Source organism: Stenella coeruleoalba (assembly GCF_951394435.1).
Source record: "Stenella coeruleoalba genome assembly, chromosome: 1".
Lineage (NCBI taxonomy): Eukaryota > Metazoa > Chordata > Mammalia > Artiodactyla > Delphinidae > Stenella > Stenella coeruleoalba.
Window position 1 is genome coordinate 90,483,104 of NC_137169.1, and position 18,863 is coordinate 90,501,966.

Sequence of the window (18,863 nt, forward strand, 5' to 3'; positions counted from 1 at the left end):
AAACTAAAATATTTTGAGACAAATTAAGATGAAAACAACAGCAAAAGTAACTGAGAGAAGTTTATAATGCTAAATGTTTACATTAAGAAAGGAAAAAGATCTTAAGTAAACAATTTAACTTTGCACTTCAATGAACTAGAAAAAGAACAAATTAAGCCCAAAGTTAGTAAAAAGAAAGAGATAATAAAGATTAGAGCAGAAATAAATGAAATACAGACTAGAAAGACATTAGAAAAAATAAATGAAACTAAGAAAAAACTCAAATAAGTAAAATTATAAATAAAAGAGGAGAAATTACAACTGATGCCACAAATATATACGGAAAAATAAAAGAACACTATGAATAATTATATGCCAACAAACTGGATAACCTAGAAGGAATTGATAAATTCCTAGAAACGTACAACCTACTATGACTGAATCTTGACATAGGAAATATGAACAGATCAATAAAAAGTAAGGAGATTGAATCAGTACAGTAAGTCCCCTACATATGAACCTTCAAGTTGCGAACTTTCAATGATGCGAACGTGTGTTCACAAGTCCAATCACATTAAGTTATTTCACGTGTCTGGCATACTTTTTCACATGCGTGCATTCTCTACAAGTGGTTGTGCTTTTGCGTACTTTACTGTGCAGTACTGTATAGAGAACAGTAGTACAGTATCTTTGTTTTAAGCCCAGGATGTCCAGAAGAAAGCATAAAAGCACTGGTGATGTAGCTGGTACTGCTAAGAAGCACCAAACGATAACGATGGAAACAAAAGTGAAAATAATTGAGAAAGTGGAGCGAGGCGAAAAGATGGTAGACGTCACTCATTCTTATAACGTGAATCATTCAACCATTGGCACGATTCTAAAGAACAAGCACAAGATCATGGAACATTTCAAATCTGCTGTGCCAATGATGTTGACAATAATATTGAAGAAGCGTGGAAAAGGGATGGAAATGGAGAAACCTCTCAGTGTGTGGATGCAGGATCAGTATCATCGTCGAGTCCCTCCCAGCTTAATGTTGATTCAAGAGAAAGTTAAAAGCCTTTATGAAGACTTGAAGAAGAAACTCGGCGAAGAATCAGAAGGTGCATCTTTTAATGCCAGTCATGACTAGTTTCATCGGTTCAAGGCTAGAGCCAACCTGCACAACATAAAAGTAAGTGGCGAGGCAGTGAGTGCAGATGCATAGCTGCCCAGTAACTTCCTGAAATGTTTTGAGAAATTACAGTAACTGAAGAACTGAAGCAATTCACGATGCAGGAAATGGCAAGGAGATTTTCTTTATTTGAGAAGGCACTGTTAGTTTTTGAAGCACAGGACCCAAACGTACAATGGTATATGAAGGTTACAGTAGCCGTTCAGAATGCAATCCAGTGCTACCGTGTCATCTATCAGGAGAAGAAAAGAGCTACTCCCCAGACATCACTGGATCATTTTTTCAAAAGGGTTGATAGAACTGAATCCAGCAAGGAACCAGAACCTGTGCCATCAATGTCGGGCATGAGTGAAATTACAGCTTGTCCTCCGTCTCCTTTTGCTGAGGATCCTTCAGCTCTACCGTCTCCCACCTCCTGTCCTTCATCCAGTCATTAACTCTTCTTGCCTGTTCACTTGATGCCAGCCCCTTTATGCCACAAAACTAAGTATAAAGCCAGGCTGAACACCACACCCCCGAGGTCTCTCTCTCTTTTTTTTTTTTTTTAATAGATACTGGTAGGTTTAGATAACTAAACATTTGGGCTGCTTTTTTTTTTCTCTTCCTGCACTTTAAATTCCCATTCTTATATTTTAAATGTATCAATAGAGAACCCATGAAACACTAGGTTCCCACCCTCGACCCAAATAGAAGCAGACCCCAGGCTTACACACTCTTTCTCTCTCTTTTGCTCTACCTGTGACCTCCCTAAGTGGCACAAGGTGTGGTGTGTAATTTCCAAAACTTGTAAGTAATAAACATTTTTTCCTCAAATTTCCAATAACGAAATAAATGGTTATTGCTGAGAGTGTTTGCAATCATACTAAGAACCACAAGGGCCTACAGAATAGCAGGAAATATTTTCAAACTGTATATCTGACAAGGAATTAATTCCCAACACATATATGGAACTCTTCCTACAACTCAATGGCAAAAAACCAAATATCCTGATCAAAATTTGACAAAGGACTTGAATGGACATTTCTTCAAAGAAAATATACAATGGCTATCAGGTACAGAAATGGTACTCAACATCACTAATCATTAGAGAGGTGCAAATCAAAACCACAATGAGATTTCACCTCACACCTGTTAGGATGGCTATTATCAGAAAAGAAAAAAAAATGATAAGAAGTGTTGGCAAGGATGTGTAGAAATTTAAACTCTTGTACACTATTGGTGAAAATGTAAAATTGTTTAGCCACTATGGAAAATAGTATGGAGGTTCCTCAAAAGATTAAAAATAGAACTATCATATGATCTAGCAATTTCTCTTCTTAGAATATATCCAAAGGACTTCAAATTAGAATTTCAAAGAGATGCCTCTTAATGTTCATTGCTGCATTACTCACAGTAGCCAAGATGTAGAAATGACACAAAAAGTCCATTGACAGATGAATAGATAAAGAAAATGTGATATATACATACAATGGAATATAATTCAGCATTAACAAAAGAAAGATATCCTACTACTTGGACCACATGGGTGAACCTAAAAGACATTATGGTAAGTGAAATAAATTAGTCATAGAAGGAAAAATACTGCATGATTCCACTTATGTGAGGTATCTGAAATGATCAAACTTATAGAAGCAGAGAATAGAATGGTGATTGACAGGAACTGGGGAAACAGGGTAAGGGGGAGTTGTTGTTCAATGGGTATAACATTACAACTATATGAGATAAATAAGTTCTAGAGATCTCCTGGATAACATAGTGCCTTTAGTTACCATCATGGTTTTGTGCATCTAACTTATTGAGAGGGTAGATCTCATGTTGTGTTCTAACCACACACACACACACACACACACACACACACACACACACCTCAAAACAAAAGGACACAAGAACTATTTTGGAGGTTATGTTTATATTAAACATGTGCAATTTTTTTAATATTAAGTATACCTCCAATAAAGCTGAAAAAAATATAAGAAGGAAATTTATCATTAAGAAATAATCATAAATAAGATTTACTCTACATTTAGTCTATTTCAATCTATTTTTTCCAAATTTAATTTTTACATATTTTAATATATTTAATACAGAATACATAAGTATATACTAAGACTTATATATGCATAATGTTTATACACATGTATATACACTAGTGTGGCTCACCAAAGTTCAATTTCTAAGCAGTCACTCAGCTGAGCGCACTCCCCACAACTTAGAGACCGAGTGTCTCAGTCCTAAAGGGGTTACTTATGTGACGCATTATAGCATCTTCTACAACCCATCTCTTGAGCAGCTTAAATGTACTCTCTTTATATAAGTTCTAGAAAGAGCTCCTCCAGAACTTTTTAACATTTTAAGTATGTTTTATTAGAGAAAACTACTGTGCTGCACATTGTCTCAGGTTGGAATTCATTTTCTTCTTTCTTTACTACCCATTTTGCTGGACTAGGTGGCTTACCTGGTGTCATAATCCAGACACTCATCCCTGTGGGTTCTGATCACCTTAGCATCATGCCCTTCTTAGGCCATGGTTGATATGCTTGTCTATTCATAATGGAGATAGAGCAAAGGGGTGCCAAGAGACAGCCTAGTGGATCGCCTGATGTCAAATATGTTCTTCCTTCCCCACTGCATAGCAGCAGCCCTACCTTCTCTTAATAAGAATCAATTTATCTCTGACAAAATGGTAACCCTTTTCTTACCTTCTGGTCTCTTAGAAGGAGGAGACAAGTGACATGGCAGGAGCTGTAGTTTAGTTTATGGGACTTTTTCTGTGAACCTTGTTGGAAGCAGTGCCTCTCTGGAAACTAGGGTATCTAATCCTAATGCTCAGGGTTATCAGGCCAGGAAGCACAAATTCCCAGGTAGGTTCCTGTATAGTAAGTGGTAATTGGAGTGGTAATGGTAAGTGGAACCATTTCTACTTTTGCCCTTAGTTTCCATTCCATACCCAAGTATTCTACCTACAGGTGACACAGAATTATACACTAGTTGTTGACTTAGTGTATATAATGTGTTTTTAAAGATGGTGCTCAATCCACGCAAAGTAGCATCTCCAAGTTGGTTCCTCAGTTGTTAACTTCAAAAGACTATACTCCATCACCCTCTCAAGCCAGCGACCTCTGAGTAATGCAACATGATAGAACTAGTGGATTCCATTACTATGCATTCATTGCTATACTTCCTTTGCTGCTATAAAATGAATTCCTTTTACATTTCTGTTATAATGTTACATATACTTTGTTGGCAGATCAAACACTTCATAATCTAGCTGAGACCATGTAGGCAGGAAAGACAAACTCATTCCCATGGATATGACTTAACACAGTCAAGATGAATCACTGCCACTCCCACAGTGGAAGGGGTACAGTATTATCAACTTATCACCAAGTGGCTGGTTGGTTTCCTTGAAAGATAATTTTATATCAGAGGCTCAGCATTGACCATGCTTTTGATTGGCTATCATCAGTGACAGTAATTTTATCTGTATTTGTGGTATAAGAGCTATTATAGTAGGAAAAGCTAAGTCAAAGACTCCAAAACTAACACTCTCCCAGTCAAGATTGTAAAACAAAAACACTACATCATGGCAGTGGGGGTGAAGTAGTGGCAGATATTTGAGCCACCCTTAAAGACATAAAGGATGTAATCAGATCCTGGAGGAGAATACAAATTCACCTACTCCCGCAGCTCCTGTTTAAGATGTGACATTTTTATGACAGCAGATTAACATGGTCTCAGATACATGGTATGCAGTCATTGATCTGGTGAATCCATTCTTTCCATCCCTATCAGGAAAGAGGATTAGAAACATTTCAAATTCATTTGAGACAGAAAGTAGTATATATTAATAGCTCCAGGGATATGTTAACTCTCCTGCCTTCTGTCATAATATAGCCAGAGGATCTTGTACCATCTGACCATTCCGCTGAATATCACACTGGTCCCCTATATTGATGACATCATGTTAAACTAAATGACCACAATGTGCTACAGAACATAGGAGATAAAACATACGAAGATTCAGGACCTGCCCTTTCAGTGAAGATTTTAGGGATCCAGTTTCACGTCTAGACATGTCCTCCAAAGTAAAATATATATATAGCATCTTACATCTTCCAACACTAAAAAGGAAGGATAACATTTGGTAGACCTCTTAAAGTTTTAGAGGTAGCATATTTCACACTTATGAATGCTGTTCTGGTCTATTTACTGGGTGATACAAAAGACTACTAGTTTTAGATAGGGCTTAGAGTAGGAACATTATCTTCGGTAAATCTAGGCTGTGGAGCAAGCAGCACAAGTACCCAGAAGTCCCTGTGGTTTTAGAATATCAGTGAAAGGAACACCAAATTAATTAGACAAATAACTTGCCAAGTTGGCAAAAGCCAACATCTATGATTGGCTACCCCAGTGTTGGCACAAGGAACACAATAACAGAAGCACTACAATAACAGAAATGGAGGCCATGCATAGGTCTAATAGTGTGGGCTCCCAGTAATATGGGCCAGCTGAAGCTGACATGGAACCGGTGCCTGAGGACGACAAGGCAGCTGCTGCAGAAGATCTGGATGAAGCCAGCTGGCCACCGCCATAGTGAGCAGCAGGGTTTCAGGGAATGGCCAAGAACTGGACAGTCCTGGAGCCTGAGGACCCAAACACTAAAACCTAACCCTCCCCTTACTCCATGCAAAGAAATCAAAAAGAAAAAATACAGATAAAATTACCAACACTGATGATATCCAGTCAAAAGCATGGTCAGTGCTGAACTTCCAATATAAAATTATCTTTCAAGGAAACTAACCAGCCATTTGGTGACAAGTTGATTACATTGTACCCCTTCCACTATGGGAACTCATGACTGTACAAGGTCTTGCAGCCACTTCAACAGGGTATCATCTCTTTCCTCTTTTAGCAGGGCCAGCACTTCCTGACTGGATCAAAAGAGTTATGTTATGGTGCACAGCAGTGTGCGTGTTTTCTTGAAAGAGGAGATCTCTGCATCATCTTCAAGAAAAGAGGTACACTAGAGTAGAACATAACAGACTGAGAAAATTCTATACACCCAAAGGTTCAGAGGAACCTGAGGATTCAAGATTTTCTGAAACATTGAGTCAGAGGTACTCATCCTATGTCACAGGACCTCACATTTCTCCAGTCAAGGCTCTGGTTGGTATACCAGACTCTCCCAGGTTGAATATTCAACCGCCTCTAGAACTCAGTTATAATTATGTGTTGGACCTGACGCTCAGTTTTTTCTGCAATACACTTGCAAAAAATAAAAGAACTTTATTGACTACCAAAGTGACCTTCTGGTTTTTGTGCATAGAATTTATTTGGTGACTAATCATCTCATACTTCAAATTTCCTTTTATTTCTCTCATATATCAATTACCTTCATTAGCAGGCATCCAATTTCATAATTCTTATTTTCCTTGAGCTTCCGATGTGTCTGAGATATTTCATCTGCTAGTATATTTGCTTTCATCAGTACCCCATCCCAGTTTATCACAAATGAAAGTTTTAACAATTGCACATTTACATGGCACCAGAGGTTAATCATGCTTTATCTTCCATCAGTAATGGGGTCTTCCTGCCAAATGACCAATTGATGATTCAATTCCAATATCCCATTATAGTTCCTGCTTCCTTGAACCACTTCTTACATTGGGCCTCTTAGGTAAGGTTTCCAGGAAACAGATTTAAATAGAGATTTGCTTGTACAATGTTCATTGAAGGCTGCCTTCAAGATAAACACTTAGAGAAGAGTGAAGAAAGCAAGACGGGCTAACAGAGTTGTTAAACTACAATCCAGGGAGCTTTGGAGCTGGGCTGGACCTTAAGAATTGCTTGGAATTGGGAGAGTGTGTTATTTACACTTCGGCTGCATCATCAGATACAAGTTGCCACTGGGAAGAAGAAGCTGTTTTCTGGGTGTTAGATTGGCAGAAATCTTGCAAAGGCCATGTGATTTATCACAGGGGATCCAATAAGGCCTCATTCTAGATCCTTAGAAATCCAGGAAATCTTGGAAATTCCAAATGATATAGAAGTTGTATGTATCTTCCTTTTGGTGTTTTTGATTTCTCAGGTGTAACAGAAGAGGAAATGTATCATTAGTATTATCATTATTATTATATGCCTATTATTATCATTATTTTAGAAATTTCAAAGGCAAAATATCAAAATCAGTCTCCAATGATATCAGCATTCCTTGTAACATGTTGGCATTTATTTGTTCAACTCCCATGAAAACATTAGCCTATTATAGTTTCCCTAAATGTACATATCATAATTCTTTTTAGAGAATCATAAAAACCACTTACTGATAACTCAGACACAAATACCTCAGATTTGAGGTGTTAAAAATATTTCATACTGAGAAATGTTACCAGTTTTTAAATGTTCTTTTTTTGTTTCTTTTTTCTATGTATAAGAAAATGAAAGCCTCAATGATTGTCAAGGTGGTAGGCAGAGAAACTGAGTGGGAAACTTCATAATGGAACCCAGATTTCCCATTTTCTGCCTACATGTTCCCATAACTGGATTTCCTTGGTTTCCACTATATCTTTATAAGCATTAAATTCATTTAAAAAATACAAATTACCCCAAGATCTTAAGATAAACACATTCAGTCATTCTGACAATATTTGAAATTAAAGTTATTGGTTGTTAGTTCTGTAAGTCTACTCTTTTATATTGTTTAAATAGAATGATTTTAAATGTGTGTAATGAAGAAAATTAAATGACTCCCATTTATTTTTGGATTGTAAATGAGAATAAATTTTATATAAAATATGATTATTATCCTTATTTCTTTTTGGCTAGATTTTCTGTTCATCTCTATTCATTTTTACTGAAGTTTCAGGTATTATCAAAAGCTTGTCAACATTCATTGAATATTTACTGTATTTATGGCAATGTTTTATGTACTTGACACAGAATAACTCATTTTCCTAATTCTTCTATAAGGTAGATACTATAGTATCCCCATTTTTCTGGTGAAGAACAGGACATAGAAATTAAAAGATTTGCCTGAGTCATGCACCTTGAACTAGGAATATTGTTCTTTCATCTGTGCAAAGCACTGACTGATTCTCATCTTGGAGTCTCTGCTCAAATGTAACTTCCTCAAAAAGACATTTCCTGGTCATTCTGTCTATTTTGGGTTCTACAATATATTGATACTTCACAGAAATTATCATAATCAGGAGTTATCATCCACTTATGTGTTTACTAGTCTGTTTTTGATATTTTCAATCAGATTGCAAGCTTCATGAAGGGAGAAACTTTTCCTGTCTGCTGCTGTGTCATGAATGTCCATCACTGAGTAGGGAGCTCATTAGATATTTCACGAATGCATGAATAAACACTCCATTGTAATAGCATGTGAAGTAAGTCTCCATCATACTTCCTCAAGTAAAACAACTTTTTTATTCTTCCAGGTAAACTTCAGGATCATTTTGTTTAAGTTTGATTGAAATTGTAGAATTTAATAAATCTTAAATTAATTTAGCATGTATAGATTTCTTTTGCAAAATTCATTTTTTTAAACTAAATAATAATATAGTATGTCTTTAACTCAAGCTTTATTTTTCCTGCCTTTCAGATGCTGTTTTGTTTTCTTCATAGAGCCCTCTCCTATTTATCAACATGTCCACCCCTTGGGGTTTATTATTGTCATGGTCCAATAGTAAGGGTTGTACTAGTAGTAGCCTCTTGGTGGCGGTGTTAAGAGAAGTAGGAGTAGGAACAGAATAGGAAAAAGACCTAAGAGTTTGAACTAGTGTAGCAGTGGTAGGAATTGTTGCCATGTGAATGGGATTTTCTCTCAATTCCATACAGAACTTTTGTCAATACAGAAGTGCTTTATGATTCTAATGTTTTTTTAATCTAATATCTTAGGTTTTCTGAAGATATGAAATCCACAGCTTATTCATATCTGGAGGATAGTAAAACCACCAGCAAGTTTAGGCAAATAATAGTGATAATAAATGTAGACAGGTTTGCGATACAGGCAGGAAAGACCACATGAGATACATCTTGGGGAAAAAAATGCACAGAATTTGTGTAACTCTCATGTAAAAATAAGCCTAGATTTTCCAATTAGAAACAAAACTTAGACAACAAAAAAGCAAGTGAAATATAATAATGAAGTAAATGAAGATAAATTTTAAAAACACAAGGAAAATAATACCTTTTCTCTTAGGGCTTTATATACTAAATAAATATGTTATAATTAGATTGTCAGTTACTGTATTTTCTCACAAATTTGAGGATGTTTCTGGTGTGCAGAATAATATTTGATCCCAAGTTTATTCACTGGAGCAGAGACAACTTTCGCAATTGTCAGAGTGATTTCCTAGAGTTGCAATTGTGAAATGCAGATATTGCAAACCTGGAGAAAGTTTCACACTATAGAGAAAACAAATTTTTGGTACAATAAATCCACAAAGATTAAAAAACTAATTTAGGTATTTATAAGGAATATATAGGGAGAGTTGAGAGAACTTTGAAAAGCTAGAGAAAGGGCTTCTGGAAAATATTTAGTAAGATCATTCAAATTGTATGCTTAAATGCACACTGAAGTTAGGGAGAATGAAAATTTTATTTAAATGCATAATATCAGTGTAACTGATAATATGTTGTAAAGATAATAAAAATAAAAAAGAATGAATCTGAAAAAGAGCTGAAAGTGTACATAAGCAAGGTCTTTGACATTTAGTTTATAATTTTGTATTTATAAGCTCCATTTTTCAGAATATTATATTTCATTATTTCACACCTACTTCATCTGTATATATTTCCATAATGAAATTCTGCTTAATTTTTTAAAAAGTAATATTTGATCTTTAAAAAAAATTCTCATGCAGAAAGGATATATTTAGCTTACACTTTCAGGGTAAAAATGTTATTTCTGCCTTGCAAATCGGTTCATCTGTACCATGTTTCTAGATTCCACATATAGTAGAGAGCAAACATATGGACACCAAGGGGAGAAAGTGTGTGTGTGGGGGGTGGGATGAAATGGGAGATTGGGATTGACATATATACACTAATATGTATAAAATAGATAACTAATAAGAACCTGCTATATTAAAAAAAGAGTGATTAATTGTACATAAAATAATTTGTCTTTGGTAAAGCAAAAAAAATGTTATTATACCTATCTATATATTAGAAATACATCAACAAAATCAACTCTCTTCTATTTCTCTTAGATACACATACACACACAGAAATAGCAAGCATATAGGTTTCTCATCCTGAAAAGTACAGATTTGAAAGACCGGGTTGGGGGCTTCCCTGGTGGCGCAGTGGTTAAGAATCTGCCTGCCTAATGCAAGGGACACGGGTTCAACCCCTGGCCCATGAAGATCCCACATGCCGCGGAGCAACTGAGCCCGTGTGCCCCAACCACTGAGTCTGAGCTCTAGAGCCCGCAAGTCACAACTACTGAAGCCTGCGTGCCTAGAGCCCATGCTCTGCAACAAGAGAAGCCATGACAATGAGAAGCCCGTGAACCGCAACGAAGAGTAGCCCCCGCTCGCTGCAACTACAGAAAGCCCGCACGCAGCAACGAAGACCCAACACAGCCAAAAGTTTAAAACTAAATAAATTTATAAAAATAAATAAATAAAAGACCAGGTTGTTTCACATCAGATTAATATTTAGAGATTATACATGTGATTGTTTTCTAAAAGACAAATTCTGCATTTTGGATAGTTTCAGCAAAAGTGATTGTGTTTTTTAAAATCTGTCCACAGAATGTCCTTAGGCGTGATAATACTAAATATTGTAGCATATGGAAAAAAGACAATTTGTGCTGCATTTCCTGGAAATGAAAATGACCTTTCCACTGGAATAGCAAGGTACTGTCATTCCAAATTTTTGACAAGCTTCTTCTGAAATTTTATAATAGAACAGAATCCATGATACTCAGGAGACCTTTCTGCTGAACTGGACTCCAGTATCTACGTTATGTTTTCCATGCATTCATATTAGCATTCAAATGTATAGCTCAGAATATATCTAAAATAATTTACTTAATATGTGCATGTAATGTGTATATCTATATCTATGTTTACATCGCCCCACTAGCATAAATGCTCCCTAATTGCAAGAACTGCACAGAAGCCAAACAATACAAAATTACTAAGTGCTATGCACCATGGAAGTGATTATTAACTCTCTGTAGATAAAATAATAATTCTTCAGAATTATAAAGCTAACTTAAGATTTTCAGATGACTGTTACCTAAGAATTAGCTGTGATTAGCTTGTCACTTTGAAAATGGGGTAGGAGGAACACCCTCTGTGTAACTCAGCTATAATATTTCAGGTGAACTATTTTCCCTAGAAAGGGAACTGGAGGATTCCAAAGAAACAAGAGCAAAATTTGGTCAGGATAATGTAACATGATGAACAAACTTGATTTTAGCAAAATACGTCTTTTCAACAGATAAGAATCTGAATAAAGGTTTTGTTTTATTCTATATTTACTCAAACAAATGAAAATATTTTAAATGCCAATTTAAAATGAAAACATATATCATCTCCATAAACTCCAATAATGTGCTCCAATAACCTGAGGATCTTAGGTTTTTTTCACTAAAACCACTAATGTTCGATTTATTTGGAAACAACAATTTCTTTTTTCCTTGTGACGAAACTCATGCCACAAAATAACTCACTTTTCTCTTTTGTAGGACATTCAAGAGCCCTTATTACTTTATAGTCAAGGAAAATAATTTGACTGCTCACGATTTTTCTTTTACACTTTGCACTGCATTAAATTTTACCCAGTTTTGATAGTATTTTTATTTAGTTGCCCCGCATCTATCCTAAAACTCAAAATAACAAGTTTACTGATTACAAAATCAATACTTATTTATCATAGAAAAAACACACAATAAAATAAAAATCACCTATAATTTTACACTCTATATACTATTAACTTTTTAGTGTATTCCTTAGAATTCTTTTTCTACTCATGTGTATATTTCAAGCTATAACTTATTTTTAGATAAATTTTGAAACATGTTGTACATACTGTTCTAACCTATTTTTTAACTTATCAAAATAATGTTTTCTCAAGACATGGCATATTTTTCTTCAATAACATTTTAATTACTGCATATTATTCTGTTGTTCCAGTGTGTCAGGATTTATTTAACCCATATTTGATTGAGTAATGATTATTTCTTTTTTCAATTTTATAAAATATCATCAAAATGCACTTTTAAAACTGTAAGTCGTAGGTCAAAGGGCAAGAGAATTTAATAATCTTTTGTTATATTATTACCAAAATGTCCTCCAGATGTGAAAAATAGGGAAACTACCACCAATTGTGTAAGAGAGGGCCCAGTTCATTATATAGCAAAAGTGGCTATGGCCTATGGCCAGGCTTCTGTTAAGATTCTTTACCATATCGGTGGCAAAAAAAAAGTTACTCATTATTGTTTTCATTTAAAAATCTTCTGTTAGAAGTAAATTAGATAAACACTGGCATTGACATATTTATCATCTATATTTTGAATTTGGAAATTGTTCCCACTTGCATCTATCGCCCAGTTTCTCTGAGACATTGGATCTTTCTCTTCATTTATAAGCAGTTTTGATAAATTAAAATTTATGAAACTTTATAACGGTAGTTTTATACTTGTAACAGGAACTATTCCAGGAGCTTGCGATACATCAGTGAGCAAAAAAAGCAAAATTTTCTAGTCCTTGGGGAATTTCCATTTTAATTTATAACATAGTAGAATATTTGTTAGTGTTTAACTCTTAATAATGTTGATAGCCTGTACAGTAGCATTCTAATTTTCTACCTATAGGTAATAATATAAGCAAATATATATATATATATATATATATGTATATTAACAGATCATCCTAAACAGAATTCATCAGGATTCATAAACCAGGTGAATATTCTATAAACACAGACAAGAAAGTAATTGGTTAAATGATAAGTTTTCAGTCTGTATGTGAAAAAAATATTAACAGAAACCCATTTCTAATCTAATCTACTCAGTAAATGCAAACTTCTAAAGGATTAAGTGGTCTATAGAACCATTTAATCAATGTTGGTGATCAATTGTTCTTCATTTTCACCAACTATAAGATAAAACAAGAGATTTTAATTTAGAGGAAATTTTACATAAGAGTTTTGAAGCATTAGAATACATCAAAAATTATGAAAGGTTTGCTAGGGATCATTAAGCACTAGTTTAACAAATGTATCTCTGAAAATATTTGGACGTAGTATGGAAAGAATGCAAATTAATGGACCACAGGCTCTTTCAATGTACTTAAGTTATAATTCTAGTTACTTTTAACATTTACTTTCTTTTAATTTTTGCCATTACCTCAAATTAGTAGTTGCTGACTATTATAAACTCTCCATAACTTTCTACCCCCCATTAAACTAACTATATTTATGATCTAATAAGGAAAGTTCTGGTTGATAAGTTTACAGGTTTGTTGATAAAATTATATATCCTTTCTTAAGGAAAAAAACAATAAAGATCAAGTTTACCTTTGAAAGGCAAGGCCCCCTGGACATAATTTAGATCAAAGAAGATTAGGCATAGAGTTAATTTGGTCTCCTTAATAAATCCACAGAAATGAGGTAGTAGGTCTTCCATGGATGTCTGTTGGGTACAGAATTGGGGCTGGGATTGACACCTGAAACAGGAAAATGTGGAGGCCTCAGCAACATGATGGCAGGCAGAGACTAGTTCCAGAACTTTAAAACAACAAGGATATCTATTACTCACCTTTCATTTGCAAAACCCAGTATTCCTTAGGAAATTGCTGATCATAACAAACAAGCAGATAGTATCAAGTGTGGAAAAATAAGCTAGATGGGGTGAGAGTCACAGGACTGAGAATACAAGAAGCTTCAGAAAAGAGGTTAAGACTGGACTGACTAGATTAAGGAAGTGTCCCACCCACACTCCACCCCTATCCATTCCAAAGATATTGGAGAGTTGGTTTTACCTTTCCATTGTACTTGCAAGGAAAATTGTAGTACTTGTCTTTGTTTTTGAATATTTAAATATAAGGTCACTACTGCAAGACTTGAGAACTTTGGGTTATCAAATCATCTTGATTATGTTAAGCTTCAAACATAATAAAACAAGATCACTATGTATCTCCAAAGTTCTATAATCTAAAAAAAACCAAAATAAACTATCTCATAACAACTTTTATTAACTACTTTGTGACAGAACATACTAGTTGCAACTTAAATGAGGAGCTAACAATGTGAGTGCATGTGAAAGAATACTAACTGGATAAACTGTATCAAACACCCTTTAAAATACTACCAGTGATTTGAAAACACATGGACAATTATATATTAAATAAATAATAAATTTTAGGTAAAAAGCTTAAAATTTTATTAGAAAATTAATACTTAGAATGATTAAATCTCATCTAATCCTTCAGGGACAAAGCAGAATGAAACTATGTTTATAAGACATTCAAAGAACTCATTCAAAGTCAAGTTTTCCCCTGTAGATTCAGGCTAAGAGAGGTACAGTTTCTTGAATAAGATGAGCAAATCTGAGGAATTTTAATCGTATTTTCCAGAAAAGTACTACTCATTTACATGAGTATATTTTTAAAGATTTACTATATTCTAATGGTGTAACTTGAGGTCATCTTTTTCCTTTAGGTCAGAATACATCTCCAGGTTAATAACTGATGTCAGTACTTCCTAACTACATTTAAGGAAAATCTGAAGTTAACCTGTGTACTGTGACATCATGGATTTCTCCCATCCCTTTTGCTAATATTTGTTTGAGAAATGGAAAACAAGCTTTAAACGGTGCTGGAGACTGGTAGGAGAGACATGATATGTACTCATGCACGTACAATTCATTTCTAGCTGGATCCACCAATATCATCATTATCTTTTAATGGGATTAAGGAATAAAGGTGCTCTCTCTCTCATATTTGCTTTGGCAAGTTTGATTTATAGACATGAGGAAAATATGATTTAACTAAAAGTAACTATATTTCCTTAAAGGTTTTTTTCTTATACAGTCACTAGGAAATTACAATTTAATTAAGAGGAATTTATTTTTCTTGTGTGTGTGTGTATGTGTGTATCTGAAATAATTTTATACTTACTTTGCTAGATTCTATGAAAGGGAAGAATTTTTCCCATTCTAGAAAGTTCACTAACATGGTTTAAAGAGATTTAGATTCTAAACCAACTTCACAAATGTATGTTGTTATATAATTGAATTCAGGTAACACCATTAACTAATCTATACTCATTTCCTCATTTATAAAAATAAGTTCATTGAATTTTTTTAAATCTTCAATATTCTTTTTAAATCTGATGTTCTGTGAAACAATATGCAATGAAGAGCATTTTACAATATCAGTCTCTTTCTCAACACCAAAATTAATTTCATTGGTATGTGGATTTTCTTGTTGAAATTTTATGTTCTGTGAAATTGTATATTCTTTTATGTTTCAGTAGCAACCAGAGCAGTGATGGTCAAATGCTACATTCTTTAAAATGTTTATTTAAAAAAATTATAGGTACTTTAAGAAAATGTGTTGTTTATTTATGCATTCAACAAACTTTGACTGCAGGTTTCCCATACACATAGAGTTACATCCTAGAGATAAAAAGAGTGGGAAAACAAGTGTTTACCATTAACAAGTTCACAGTTTCTTGATTTCCTGCTTGGCAAATTAATTTTATTATTTTCAGAAAATGCTTGACAAAAATGGTCATTGGGGCTTCCCTGGTGGCGCAGTGGTTGAGAGTCTGCCTGCTGATGCAGGGGACACGGGTTCGTGCCCCGGTCCGGGAAGATCCCACATGCCGCAGAGCGGCTGGGCCCGTGAGCCATGGCTGCTGAGCCTGCGCGTCCAGAGTCTGTGCTCCACAATGGGAGAGGCCACAACAGTGAGAGGCCCGCGTACTGAAAAAAAAAAAAAAAAAAAAAAAAAAAAAAAAAAAAAAAAAAAAATTGTCATTGAAGAAAATATTAGAAAATTATACATTTCAATGGAAAAAAGTATTTAATCTGAAAATTTAATCTATCCTTATGAATGTGTAAGACCTAAAATTAACAATGTAGAAGTTGTTACCAAAAACTATAGAATCTAAGCAGGTAAAGGGATATGGAAAATTCCACCCAGGGTGAAGTGAGTCTAGACATCCTGTTCTATTGTTTCAAAGATCAGTTATTATGGGACAACCTAAATATGGGGGGAAAATTTTGATCGTGAAACAAAACTGACTCCTTTCTTTGTGACTAATACTCTATCTCTGGAAAATATGAATTTCAAAGCACCATGAAGAGCTGAAATTATGAAAGAGGAATTCAAAGGTTTGAAAGCTCATCTGGTCTGAGGTGAGGAAAAGAATGTGGGGTTTGAAACACCAACATAAATTACTCTAGGTATGAACTCTGGGAAATCAAGGGCCTTACCCTAGAACGACCCTTTTCAAGTTCAGGACTTGCTGAATATTACTATTTATGATTGTTAAATTTACATTTTATACCCTTTATTTTTCAATCAAAAGTCTTTTTGTTTTATACTAAGTCCTTTTGGGATGAAAATATTTAGTTTGAAATGACTTCATTATTTTCCAAAAAGTGAATTCATTACAGTTTCCTATTAACAAAACTCTTGATCTTATTTAGTATTAGCATAAACATATTTACAGACACATGATACACATTTTAATAATAAAAGCAGCCATATGTAATGAAGAGCATTTTGAACTAGAACAATCTTTCTGAATACCAAAATGAATTTTTTTGGTATGTTGGTATTTTGTTAAAATTCTAAAATATGTACTTAATCACTTGTTTTCCACCTAAGTATTCAAAATGTGATAAATATATGACCACAGAGAATTTTATTTTGAATGCTTAGCCTTGAGTCAGACATATTTTCAATTAGTGCTCCAGGAGTCAAATCTCCTGTCTAATTTAAGTCAGTGTTATTAAAACTATCATCTCTTGTCAGAAAAAAATTAAAGTTAGCACATCTGCAAGGGAATGCAGCTTGCCAAGTCCCACTGTCTGCAGGCAGACAGCCCAAACAAACAAAAAGTAAATAAATAAAATAATTAATGTCACTTTTAGCCATTTGTGCTGAAGCACAGTATTACTCTTTGCTTGAATGGTGCTAGTGGAAGGAGTTCAAAAACAGGAAATGAAAGGGGAAAAAAGAGGCTCTTTCATGAATTACTAAACCTCTAGACACCAAACTGCCTTTACCTTTGAATTCTCTGCTTGTAAAAATTCTAATTTACCTTTACTCTGGAAAAATAAAAAATATATATAAATTAATAGTCTGATATAACTTAAAATATGTCAGTTTCATCTTTTTGATAATCTTGCCTTGTCAAAGTTTGCCTGACCAGAGAATCTAAAGAAAATAGCTCCTTATTAATAGTCCCTCTCTAAAAAGTGCCATTTCTCAAAGAGATGAAAAATAGTCTAATTTCATGTACGGATAAAAAATTTTTACACTTATTATTATTATTATTATTATTATTTTTTGCGGTACGCAGGCCTCTCACTGTTCTGGCCTCTCCCATTGCGGAGCACAGGCTCTGGACGCGCAGGCTCAGCGGCCATGGCTCACGGGCCCAGCGGCTCTGCGGAATGTGGGATCTTCCCAGACCAGGTCACGAACCCGTGTCCCCTGCATCGGCAGGCAAACTCTCAACCACTGTGCCACCAGGGAAGCCCTTTACACTTACTTTTTAAGAGCGCCAGGACAAAAAAAAAGTAGAGCTGATAGTAGAAAACTACATTTTGGGTTTCTAATTTCCATGAAATTTCTTAAATTATTCTTTTTAATTTCAAGGTCCTTAAATGGAAGAAAAAAAATGCATTTTTAGTGCATGACCTGTTTTTAATTTTTTCCACCCTACTTCAGTTGACTGCAAGCATGCAAAGAAACCAAAAAACTACTTCACACTAAATGTACTGAAGGAAGGGAATGGTGCTAATGGTTAGAGAGTGGGACTTGTAGCTCAATTTTTTGAGTTCTATTTCTGGCTTAATCCCTGGCAAGCCCTCTGGTTTTGTGATAGTTGCTTATAGGGTCATATAGGGGTTTGCTTATCTATCAAAGAACTGGGTGTTGTGAGTGCTCTGCCCTCCTAAGAAGTAATGTTAAATAGAGACTTGCATTCAATTCCCTACACAATGTGAACTAAGCTTGTATTTTACACTTTTCACCTGACTCCACCTCTTGTGATATAATCCTTAAAATGTTTTATTTCAGGTTTGTCCTAATAATGTTCTCTCATACCTACCATGCCTAATATCCATCAGATATTGAAATTGTACCCTTCCTCAATATCCAGCCTGTATCTCATTGTTTCCTAATTACTAAATTTCATTTGGTTGTGAGAAATAGGAATCTCCTCTGGTTAGGTTAGGCCACAAAGGAAATTATTTGAAAGTGTTCATTATTATCTCTCTGAAGCCAAGGAGAAATTGATCAACCAAGCATTAGGGGACATGGGAATTAGAGTAGATTCCGGTACTTAGCTAAACAAATTCATGAGTTCTTCCACTGAGATACTGTCAATAGTATGGTTCTGCTTCCATGATTCCACATGTTCTTTCCTCTCAATTCTGTATTCCAAATGCCCAGAAAAAGACTGTGATTGGCACGGTAGCATGGAAAACCCCATTTCTAAATCAGTCCTTTGT